General features: G+C 36.3%; 1 pseudogene; it reads left to right on the top strand.

Moving 5' to 3' along the window:
• The first annotated feature begins 1,381 nt into the window (after nucleotides 1–1,381).
• Nucleotides 1,382–8,087, top strand: LOC121774513 (annotated as a pseudogene).
• Nucleotides 8,088–10,120: the final 2,033 nt, after the last annotated feature.

Below are 10,120 nucleotides of genomic sequence, written 5' to 3'. Positions count from 1 at the left end.
GATATTCTCGTGTCATATTGTTGATATTTGTAATACACTATGTTGATATAAAAAAACACCCACGAAAATTATCATATGATAACATAATGACGATATTACCCTTTTGTTGATATTTTGTCTACTATTTATTGAAAATCGTGAGCTTTAATCTCATTCACTCATTTTAAAATCTAAGGATGTAGATTTAGTCTTAGTTTTGGATTATGATGTTATAAGCATTAAAAGAGGACCATGAAGTAAGAATATTAAATATACTGATTTTTTACATTAAAAAACGACTCAACTAAGCCCTCATTTGTAACCTAGATCTGGCACGAAAAGCCAATTTATATTGGCTCGTGATATAGTTCTTATGTATCTCATTGTAGCTCAATTTTAACCTTTCAAGAATATGTACACACTTGTATATGGGATTCCTAATAAATTATTTAAGGGATATTGGTATCCTAATATTAAGGAACTTTCAAAATGTTCGATTTTTCTCACGAACTTTGAAATTGATAAATAATATCACGAATTTTTATCCCGAGTTTGTTATTTCTCACCAAGGAAAAAATTCCAACTATATTAATAGATTGAATAACAATTTTGGAGGGTGTGCTTCAAGAAAAACTATCCTCAAAGATTGAAAAACTTGAAGCTCTCGAAGTTTTGTCGAGAAATTATGAAAATAAATCTATATCATGATATTATTTGCAGGAATTTTTTCATTGGTGGGAAATAACAAACTCGGGGTAAAGTTCATGATATTATTTGTCAATTTCAAAGTTCGTGTGAAAATTTCAACCTTTTGAAAGTTTGATGATATTATGTGCCATTATCCCATTATTTAAACAGATCCTTTGCAGTTGTATTTGTCACTATAATTAGATTTTATTTTTAAATACAGTAATGAGAACTTTTTGTGTATATATTTATATTGCATTTCAATTAAAAAAATATGATTAGCTTGTCTTTTTACGGAGAATTAGGTCAAAACAATTTAAAAATAGCTTGCACCAAATAACTTTTTATAGAATTATTGGATTAACACCACAATTTATAATATCTAACATTTGTTAGTTTAGGCCATTGTCTACACCAGTGGAATATAAACCATAGCTTGCCACAAACATCAACTACAGTCAAACAATACATTATGGAGTACCATATCTCAAATCAATTTTGTTAAAATGCTTTTAGCTATAATGATACTACTAATATAAATCATTTGTGGCTAATCCTGTATTCTCCCAAAAAATTGTTTGGTGCAAATCCCCCTAAATTGAATTCGACATAATTTGAGACATATACATATAAATATTTTAAGAACTAGAAAGATATTATATATCCGATAATCCGAATGAGGAGCAAATTAAATAATTTATTAGGAATCCTAGATATGGGTGTGATAATTTTGGTGCATGTATAATTAAGTTGGTGCATGTATAATTTTGTGAATTGATTCTAAACTGAATTAATTAACATCATTATTAATATTGTTTTAAAATAAAATAAAAATTATTTATCCAAAAGAATTAGAGTCTATATCAGGCCATCCGCAATGGGCGGACGATGGCACGCCCGATGGCGCGCATCGTCCGCGCCATCGATCGTCCGCGCCCATTGCGGATACGGACGATAGGTCGCGGACGATCGTCGCGGCCGATACTAAGGGCGCGGAGGATGGCGCGCCCGATGCCTATCGTCCGCGCCATCGTCCGCCCCATTGTGGCGTACACGGACGATGGCTGCGGACGATAGGCATCGGGCGCGCCATCGTCCTCCCCATTGTGGCGTACACGGACGATAGGTCGCGGACGATGGCACGCGGTTTGGTTGTTTTATAAATAGAGTTCATTCGTTTTACATTTCATTTCACAATTTCACTTTCGAAACTTACATTTACATAATTACTACGAAATGGCTTCAAGTCCATTGATAGATGAACTGCGTCGGAAGTTGGGAATTGCACCGACTTAGTTTTTTTTTTTGTAAGTTGAACGGTGTAACTTCTTTTTTTATTAATGTGTCCCCGTTTGTTATTTCGACCTTTTTATTTACTCGTTATTAATTGTTAGTTGAAAACATTTAAATCAATTAAACAAATAAATAAAATGATGATGTGGCGCGCCTTAGGGCGCGCCTTAGGGCGCCCCACTGCAGGTGGGGAGGTAGGAGGATAAAACTGCTGACGTGGCGCGCCTTAGGGCGCCCCATTGCTAATGCCCTCAGTCCAATTCATATCCAATAGTACATTTAGTCATTTATATTAAGATAAGTACATTTTTTGAAGTGTAACACATCATTAAAACATAAAAGCATCCAAAGATGATTTGGGCTTAGCCTAGTTGATTTAATCATCTAAATCTTATTGTATTTGAAGCCCAAGTTATTGAAGCCCAAGTTTGATAAAACAAACCCTTTCTTCCCTCTTTGCGCATCTCTCTCTATAACGTTCCCTCCTTTCTCTGGGGTTTTTTCTTCTTTTGTTCTAGAACACATTTAACAATCCTCAAGTGTATTGGACTTTTTTTTATTTCGCCTTTAGGAGAGAAAGGAGACGCATGAGGGTCATGCGTCGTTAAATTTTTAATTTCTTTTTCATTATTTTTTTTAAAGACGCATAAGCGTCATGCGTCACAGGTAAATAAGGGTCATGCGTCTTTCATTTTATTTATTTATTTTATTTTATTTATTTTTAATAGTAAAATAAAATAAAAATAAAAAATTGAAAGACGCATGACGCTTATGCGTGTTTGCCTGTGACGCATGACGTTTATGCGTCTTTCAAAAAAAATAATGAAAAAAAATTAAAAATTTAACGACTCATGTCCTTCATGCGTCTCTATAAAAGAGGCATCTCCGTCATGCGTTTCATTAAAAGGAGACGCGGTCATGCACCTCTCCCAAACCCAGAAAAAAAAAAGTTCAGTACAAACATGGAATCAAAGTTCTATTCTAGAAAAAAAAGAAAAAAACCCCTTTCTCCGTCTCTCTCGAGCTCTAGGCATACCTGAGGTACGAGTCTGCGGCGGTGTTCGGGGTCATCGTCTCGGTTGATTGTAACATAACATACGACAGCTCCGGCAAACACCTTTTAGCGGCGGCGCTAGAGAAGCTCGGAGTGTGGCACGTCCGCCAGGGAATCTGCACCAAAGCCCTAGCGCCGACACCTTCCTCCACCTCTCGCGGCCCCAAGCTCGCCGTCACCGCCATCGCCGCTTCCCACTCTTCCCTAGTATTGCTTCCTATCTCTTTACTTCAAACCACTGATCGTATTTAGAACTATGAGCTGAATCTGATTACTACTTAGATCAGTGCGACGGCGTTTGGTTTTCAGTGATAAAGTTTTTATACATGAATCGAAGATAATAAAATTTGATTTTTGTTCAAGTTAGTTGTTGCACAAGTTAATAACACTTCTATTGTTAATAGTAAATTGATTGTTGCAATCCATATAATTCATCTTGACTGATACATCGGGGAATGCTGTTATGTTGGAATAATTATGAATGGAATTTGGTTTTCAGATTGCAGGTGGCTATGCCGATGGTACTGTAAGACTATGGGATAGTGAAAAAGGAACATGCGAGACCACTCTAAATGGTCATAGATCGGCAGTGACAATTCTTCGGTACAATAAGCTTGGATCTTTACTTGCTTCAGGGAGCAAGGACTGTGACATCATTTTATGGGATGTAATTGGCGAAACAGGTTTATTTCGCCTCCGAGGGCATCGTGACCAGGTTTAAGTGATTTCATGAGTATATTATTATATGGTCTAATCTTGAATTTTAAGATGGCATTTTCTCACTTTTGCTCTTTCTCATTTTTGAAATAGGTTACTAATCTTGTGTTCCTAGATTCCAGTAAAAAGTTGGTCAGCTCCTCAAAGGACAAGTTTTTGAGAGTTTGGGATCTTGAAACACAGCATTGCGTGCAGATAGTTAGTGGTCATCATAGTGAAATTTGGTCAATTGATATTGATTCTAGTGAAAGATATTTAGTGTCTGGGTCAGGTGACTTAGAGCTCAGGTTTTATTCAATTAAGAATGATGCAGCTGATGGAAAAATAGACCCTGAAAAAACTGCATTGGATGTTGAAAATGGAAATACCTCTGCCGGAAACAAATGGGAAGTTTTGCAGCATTTTGGTGATATACAGCGTCAGAGCAAGGATAGGGTTTCCACGGTCCAGTTCAATAAAGCTGGCAACTTACTGGTCTGTCAGGTTGCTGGAAAAATTGTTGAGATATTTCGTGTTTTGGATGATTCTGAATCTAAAAGGAAGGCCAAAAGGAGAATCAACAGAAAGGAGAAAAAAACTTCAAAAAATAAGGCTGGGATAATTGAAAATGGAAATACAGATATGGAAATTGAAGAGAGTAGTGAGCTCATAGTTACAGTCCCTGACATCTTCAAGCCTCTTCAGCCCGTACGAGCTAAGAAGAAGATATGCTCTATATCCTTTTCTCCTATAACTGCAAAAGGCTCGCTGGGAACTTTAGCATTGTCTTTAGACAATAATTCATTGGAAAAATTTTCAATTGACAACAATTCTTCAGAAAGGACAAGTGCAATTGAGCTCCAAGGACATCGTTCTGTTGTTAGAAGTGTAACTCTTAGCTCAGATAATACTCTTCTGATGTCCACAAGCCATAGCTCAATCAAAATATGGAACCCTAGCACCGGGTCTTGCTTGCGAACTATTGATTCAGGTTATGGATTGTGTGGCCTCTTTGTACCTGGTAATAAGTATGCAGTTGTAGGCACTAAAAAAGGGACATTGGAAATAATTGATGTAAGAAGTGGTACTTGTGTTGACATAGTTGAGGCTCATGGGGGTGACGTCAGGTTTATTGCTTCAACACCAGATGGTTTTGTCACTGGCAGTGCAGACCAGGATGTCAAGTTTTGGGAGTATGATTTTACACAGAAACCTGGTCAAGTATGTTTCTTATCTTGTTTTGTTTCATCCATCAAATCTTCTGCTAGTTACCATACTTTATTACATATACATTCATATTTGTTATTTTTTTGTTAGTTTTTCATATGCAAGTAAATGTTCATAATCATGTCTTAATTATATTGGTTCTACAGGATCATAAACATCTGACAGTATCTCCAGTGAAAAATTTGAAAATGAATGATGATGTTGTTGTAATTGCTGTCAGCCCAGAGGGCAAACATATTGCAGTTGCGTTGTTGGATTGCACAGTGAAGGTTTGATGACTCTTTCAGTTGCTTATGTCATATTAGATTCTGTTACATTTCCGCCTCAAACAGAGTTGTATTTTTTTGCATGTCATAGACGATAAATGCTCCATTTATTGATAAATCTTCTGCTTAGCTAATTTAAATCTATATCCTTGGGAGTTAATACATTTACTAGTAATTTGTGTATAAATGAGTATTTTTGTCAGTGTAGGAATGTGGCTGTGGTTTCAACCTTTTGTATCTACACTCTCTATGCTTCAGTTATGTTTGTGGCCTTATTCCTTACATTGGTACAGGTCTTCTTTATGGATACCCTTAAATTTTTCCTCACTGTACGGCCACAAGCTGCCGGTGTTGTGCATGGACATATCTTCTGATGGAGATTTGATTGTTACTGGCTCTGCGGACAAAAATCTGAAGATTTGGGGTCTGGATTTTGGTGACTGCCATAAGTCCCTTTTTGCTCATGCTGAAAGGTAATGGCACTTGGGAGAAAATTGTCAAGAAGTCCACTTCCACTGATTATCTTTTCCTTCTCCTGATACATTATTCGGATTTGCTAAATCAGAATTGCTATTTTCATTGCAGCGTCGAGGCAGTTAAGTTTGTCAAAAATACTCATTACATGTTCAGTGTGGGAAGAGATCGTGTAGTGAAATATTGGGATGCAGACAAGTTTGAGTTGCTTTTAACTCTTGAAGGTCATCATTCTGAGGTCTCTTGTCTTGCAATTAGCAATCGCGGGGATTTTCTGTTAACAGGATCTCTTGATAGATCTATCCGCCGTTGGGATCGTACTGAAGAGCCCTTTTTCATTGAGGTAGTGTATTATTTAATATTTAGTTAATAAATTTATTTTAGTTGGGATCTATCCGCCGCTGGGATGTACACATTTTTCTTTCAATATTTAGTTAATACTCCCTCCGTATTCAAAAAATAGAAACATTTGAAACGGCACGGGTTTTAATGCACAATTGGTAAAGTAAGTGAGAAGAATTGGTAAAGTAAGAGAGAGGAAAAGAAAAAATGAGTAAAGTAAGATAGAAGAAGAGAAAAAAGTAGTGAAAGTATTAGTGGATTGTGGGGTCCATGTCCTAAAATAGAAAGATTCTAAAGTTTCTATTTTCAAGGAACGGCCCAAAATGGAAATAGTTGCCATTTTTAAAAAACGGAGGGAGTACTGTAGTATATTTTTTTAGTTTGATTATCTAATAATTACATTGTAAGACAGCCTAATCTATGTGAAGTTTATTTATAGCTCCTTGTCTTTGTAAGACAGCCTAATGTGAGTGACTCATTATGTACTTTGCAGGAGGAGAAAGAAAAGAGGCTGGAAGAGATGTTTGAGACTCACACTGATAATCCATTCGAGACTAAGTATGCCCCTAAAGAGGAATTACCAGAAGAGGGGGCTGTGGGATTAGCTGGGAAGAAAACTGGAGAAACCTAACAGTGGCAGACTCGATTTTGGAAGCACTAGATATAGCAGAGGAAGAACTGAAGCGTATTGCCGAGCACGAGGTGATTGTATTTTATATCATGTGATTGTGCAAGTAAAGAATGATTTCACTTGTACTTTAGTCTAAGATTCATGTGTGTATCTGTGTTTTTCTCTTATTGTTATTGATGTCCCTTCAGATTTGAACAGCCATACAAAAGCTAAATGCATTTTGAATGTCATCATGATTCTTTTTTATATTTTATTTTCAGGAGAGATCAAAAGGAAGGGGGCTGCTGATTTCCAGCCAAACATTCTTATGCTTGGCCTTTCTCCATCTGAGTTTGTTTTGCGTGCAGTATCAAGTGTTCACACCAATGATTTGGAGCAGGCGTTACTAGTAAGTTTGGTTGGTTTTACTTCTGTTTATAAAATTTTGTATGTTCAAGTATGCTGACTCTGTACTCATGTATTATCACCATCTTTACTTGATGAGGAATTTATCATCAATCATCTCTTAATATGGTATTATGTGTTCCTCATTTGGGGGGAGAAGTATAATCTGTTTCTTCACTCGTAAAATTTCTCAGGCTCTGCCATTCTCCGATTCCTTAGGGGTTCTATCCTATTTGAAAGAGTGGATTGCTCACCACCCTGAAAAGGTCAGTGCGATGTAGACGGCTTTGATCACTGGAGCAATTATCAACTCTGATGGCTGCTTTTCTTATATTACTACCATATGAATCGCATAATCATTTGGAGTTGTTTCTGTTGTCAGGTTGAGCTTGTTTGTCGGGTTTCAACTGTGTTGCTACAGATCCATCATTACCAACTGACCTCTACTATCTCCGCCAGGCCCATCTTATCTCTTCTCTACGACATCTTGCACACATGGGTCAAGGTAATTTTTGAATGAAATTTGATTTAAGCTATAAAACCTTAGTTTGATTCTTGGATTCTGAACAAACTTGATGTTTATGTTTTGTCAGGAATGCAAAGATACATTAGGGTTCAACTTGGCGGCAATGGACCATGTAAAGGTAGTTAGACCTGATCGATCGATCCCCTTATTATTGATTTCAATTGCTAACAATAAATTGTAATTTCATTCCCAGCAATTGATGGCTGCAAAGTCTGATGCACCATTTCGGGATGCAAAAACGAAATTAATGGAGATTCGCCGCGCACAGTATGCCGACCATGCGTTGCAAGCTAGAGAGCAAAGAAGGAAGAAGAAGCAAAAGGTGGATGACGGCCACGTTTGGTCGTGATTCTCGGGTAACAGTAGATGTTGTAGCCTTATGGCCAAATGTGTCGTTCAAATGAGCATTCATTGTGTAAGTATATTCCTCTAGATTTATCTCACTGTAACTGGAGAATCTGGCTTTCTGCTGGTGTAGTTTTGTTTTGTCTGCTTTATCAGAGAGAGGTGAATTATTTTTATGCTTTATGAATTACTATATGATTATTATATCTTAATACAGAGTTATAGCACAGATAATAATCAGTAAGTACTAGTAATTATTTTTAAAACCAAATCTCATTCTATGTCTGAAATTACTATTATTCATGGCTAGCATTTAATAATAAGTTTGTCATTATATTCCACGCACTATCCACGACTTAAAATTGTTATATTCTATTAATTTAACATCTTGAATAAACTAAATAAAATCAGTGTGCATGTTAAATAATTATAAATATATATCATCAAAACTAAATACGCATTTGAGAAAAATATTTATAACCCATAGAAAAATTATTCCTCTTTCGAAATCTGTATTACTTAGATTTGTGATGGCTCAATCAAGAAGGTTAAGTAAGCACTAAAGCAGCTCAACTCGCTGTTCAGCAACCGTATGATCGGTTTTAGTTAAAAGCTATTAATATCCACCCTTAGATCAAAGTAGCCGTTAGATGGGGATTTAAATAGCTGTTAGAGCGGTTAATTTCACTTCTTACTCTTTCCCTATTATGCTTTGTCGATCTCGAGCTCAATTGAAGAGCGATACTTCAATAAAATCTCGATTACTTTTCCGCTACTACAACAACTTCGGATTATGGCGCATGAAAATGCGTGCAATGCTAATTCAACATGGACTTGCGACGACATTGGAGGTTGAAAGCAAAGAAGATAAGCCGAAGGTCGATCTTGATGAGGAAGCAAATTTGAAGAGGGCTGAGATCGAAGCAAAGGCGCATAGTGCGATCGTTCTATGTCTCGGACACAAGGTTTATTAGAAATGAGTCAGTCACCCTTTAAAAGACCTTGTAAGGGGGAGGGTTATCCACACTTATATAGAAGAGCTAGGATCATCACCAAGTCGATGTGAGACAAGATTTAAGAGTTTTAACAAGGTTTTTCGAGAAGTGGCGAAGGAGATGAGTGCAGCGAGCATACTCGCGAAGCTAGAGAGTCTTTATACGACAAAATCGTTGGCAAACAGGTTGTTAAAATATAGCTGAATGAAACAAGAATTTTAAAAACTTAAACTCTCCCTCCCCTTTGCTCACAATTCTCGTGCTCCGCAACGTCTTGCTGGTCACAAAGCATGTCCACTTAAAATCACCATTTAGATGAGTACTCCCTCCGTCCCGATTAAGATTACACATTTCTTGGCCGCCACGAGATTTTAGGAGTTATTGATTAAAGTGTTTAATTGGAGAGAAAAAAGATGAGTGTAAGTATTAAAATAGAGAGATATAGAAAGATGAATAATTTAATAGGAGTGAGAAAAAATGGTTGAGTGTATTAATTGGATAGAGAAAGTTTCCAAAAAAGGAAATGTGTCATCTTTGTTGGGATAAACTAAAAAGGAAAACGTATCATCTTAAGCGGGACAGAGGGAGTAGTTTTTTTTAATTTAGTAATGTAGTTTTTTTTTCTAAATTAAGTAATGTAGTTTTTTTTAAATTCTGTAATGTAGGTGTTTGTTTAAATTTATTTTTTTAATATAATATATTTTGGTATTTTAGTAATTGAAAATAAAAATTAAAAACAATAACATTAACAATTAAAATGAAAATGAGTTTTAATTGATAGGGCGGATACTAGCCCAAACCATTGCAGAAGGAAGAGTCGGACTAAGAAATGCTGATATGGCGACCACTAGTCCGCTCTGGACAGACTAGTGGTCCGACCATTGTGGATACTTTTACTGCAGCTTCTGGTGGAGACCATAGCATTCACTAGTATCTTGATTCTATTGTCATTGGTAGGTAGTAACAACAAGTAGATTGCCTTCCTTCTAATCTCAAGCATGGAAGACTCTACACGAATCATCGATATTTCAACATTACATTAATGACTTTATAAAATCATCGATAATTCAACATTACATTAATGAGCTTATCAAATAAAATTGCAATTGCAGGTAAACAAAGGCAATCTACACAATTTCAGCATCATGATGGTGACATAAAGTGCAAATTAAAACACTGTTCACTAACTTTCAACGCAACTACAAGCTCATTATATAAGGA

This window comes from Salvia splendens, chromosome 17 (genome assembly GCF_004379255.2).
Source record: "Salvia splendens isolate huo1 chromosome 17, SspV2, whole genome shotgun sequence".
Classification (NCBI taxonomy): Eukaryota; Viridiplantae; Streptophyta; class Magnoliopsida; order Lamiales; family Lamiaceae; genus Salvia; species Salvia splendens.
Note: the sequence above shows the minus strand (reverse complement) of the source record. Positions and strands in the feature narration are given on the sequence as shown.